General features: G+C 34.0%; 1 long non-coding RNA gene across 1 annotated transcript in view; it reads left to right on the top strand.

Moving 5' to 3' along the window:
- LOC128247416 (uncharacterized) overlaps window positions 1-1460 on the top strand; it is a 105463-nt gene extending 104003 nt beyond the window's left edge. The window contains exon 3 of the long non-coding RNA XR_008263798.1: window positions 1304-1460. This is a non-coding gene — a long non-coding RNA (uncharacterized LOC128247416). The remainder of the gene's footprint in view (window positions 1-1303) is intronic.
- Window positions 1461-2677: the final 1217 nt, after the last annotated feature.

The following is a 2677-nucleotide window of genomic DNA, read 5'->3' as shown; positions in this document are numbered from 1 at the left end:
ATATATTATAATTATGTGTGTGTGTGTGTATGAATGTATACATATACATATATGTATACATATATATATAATATATAATATATATAATGAAACACACACAGGTATATACATATACATAGAGATAGATAGATAGATAGATAGATAGATACGTAACAGTTATAGTAAATGAAATAGCATTTATCATTAAATAAGCTATATTTGAGCCAGATTGTAAGGTTTTTATCCAGAAGGTTGACTTTGCCTTTCATTCCTCCGGAGTCAGTAAAATAAAATAAGAGTCAATAAAATAGAGTACTAGGTTAGATGCTATCGTCAAAATCTCAGCCTTCAAAATTACTGACCTAAATAATCATTATGTGTATCTTTGTCGTGCAATACAAAAGTAACCAATTTGTACTGGCTGTGTGCTTGATGAGCGCTGATATAGAACTAAACAGTAATCTTCTCACATTAATAGTAACGAGTTCCTTTCTGTGCAAGGTTAAACGTTTGCCAGTATCGTTGCCAACCTTATCATCGTACTCCATTTAAATCTTTTCTTATTTCTATCTCTACACCCATCTATATACCCGTATTTTATTCGTTACTCTATCCCTAAACATTTCTATGAAGTAATGAGTATGTAGTTTCTCACAGAGCGTTTCTTAGCCTGAAGCAAATATTAATAAATTCAAAAGAATTTCCTTGGAATTCATTTTGTATTTTAATTGTATGGCTTGGAGAATGAAATATTTGACAGCCTTGCAATAGATGTGACAGCGTTTGTCCACAAATGAAAGAAAATAAAATTAGATAAATGGCTGAAAAAAGCAAGTGAGGGGAAAGAAGGTAGTAGGGATGACGTCATATGCTGGGTTTTTACGAGTATATAATGCTAGCTATTTGGTTGTTTCCTAGCAAATACCACCTATTTGTGAAATGTCCTTGCCACAATTACTATCGACTTTTGTATTCTTCCTACATTTTGTTTCCGCAGAACAGTAGAAAAATGAGAGCAATTAAGATAAAAATAAAAACAGAATATAAAAATAAATATAGAAAGAATGAAACAAATGGGTGAACGGACGTCTGTGGATTAAAATATTAGAGAAAGGTCTGACACACAGATGTTCCAATAAGTTGTTGTTGCTGTTAATATGACTCGGGCGTAATGAAAATTGTATATAACGGACAATTATGGCCGATTTTGACAACGATTGCTGCTGAAGACTGAAGGGGAAGACGACCAATAATTTGTTATATAATGTTTATAAATCAGACAATAATAACTATTTTCTATACTGATTTCTCTTCATTTTGACAGATGTGACAAACGCAGTAAAAGAGTAGCCGGCCAGGCTGTTCCGCAGTATCGCATTTGGCTGTAGCAACTTCGCCAAAAATGCCACAAAACCATCTTTAAACGAACAAACATAATAAAAACGACAGAATGAACAAAAGCTATAAAAGAAATCCGTGATGACCATACAACATTAAACTATTTTTTTATGGCGATACCGGAATATTTTACTATTTGTTTACTTTCTCAATACTGCTTTCTTTTTTCTTGTTTTATACTTCTGTTAATGGCCATAGAGTTTGTGTCTGCTCGGTGTATGCGGGAGGTTTCAAAGAGATGGTGGTCAATACAAAAGGCCAGGCAAAAATGTTTAGGCTATCAACTAAAGTGGAAGCAAAATGACAGTTTTAAATTCATAGTTGTTGGTCGATTTCTCTTCAAATTTATGACTTGTGAATAATGTTGCAAGCTTTGGCTATTTTAACATCATACACCACAGACTGCCGTCTTTTGTGATTTACGTATGATTCTAGTGAAATTACTGGTCTTCTACTATATATCTTCCTTCATTACTATACAACATCGAATACGGCTGTCGTTCGAGTGTGCCGTTTGTTGTGATACTTTATATCCATGAGGAGTGATCTTTGTTTTCTCAGAGAATAACCTTAACAAAATAGAGTGGCGTCTGCCTCAAAATAGATTGTTGCAACTCACACAGAAAATATATAGTCGAGCTGTATTCGAACTATGCACACATCCATAACAGTGGGCATACTTTATTAAAGAGACCATAGTCTACATGTTGGATGATATTCATTAGGATTAAAGAAACACCAAAGTAAACACAACAATGTGGGAAGAAAACTCAATTACAGCGGACATGGTAGGAGCGGATATGATAAAAGTAGAATTATGATACTGGAAGTGGTATCATCATAACTGATAACAAATACTCAACAAAGAATCATTAAACTACCTAGGAAAACATATTGCCCTTATAAGTTAGTTGAAAGAACGAGGGGCACAGTGCATATAGTGCACCTCTTCCCCTCCTGTTGAGAGGGATATAGCCAATGTTATATCCCTCTCAAACTGAATATTTGAAGATTAATGCTTGAAGAGAAAAATCATGTGAGGAGGCTGGGAATCGGAAATCCACTAAAGATACCGGAGAAACGGTTGAATGTGTTAAAATTAGTAATAATTCATGGGAAAGGCATTCACTACACAAGCATTACTTTTTTTCGAGTGAAGTACGAATATATTATGAAAGAAGATCAAAACGTAGATGGCAAGTTTTAGGATTAAAACGTGCGTACAGTAAGGCATTTAGGATTGCACACGGGCACACAATTATATGCGCGTATATTTATATATACACACATGTGTATATAT

This window comes from Octopus bimaculoides, chromosome 3, assembly GCF_001194135.2.
Source record: "Octopus bimaculoides isolate UCB-OBI-ISO-001 chromosome 3, ASM119413v2, whole genome shotgun sequence".
Taxonomy (NCBI): domain Eukaryota; kingdom Metazoa; phylum Mollusca; class Cephalopoda; order Octopoda; family Octopodidae; genus Octopus; species Octopus bimaculoides.
Note: the sequence above shows the minus strand (reverse complement) of the source record. Positions and strands in the feature narration are given on the sequence as shown.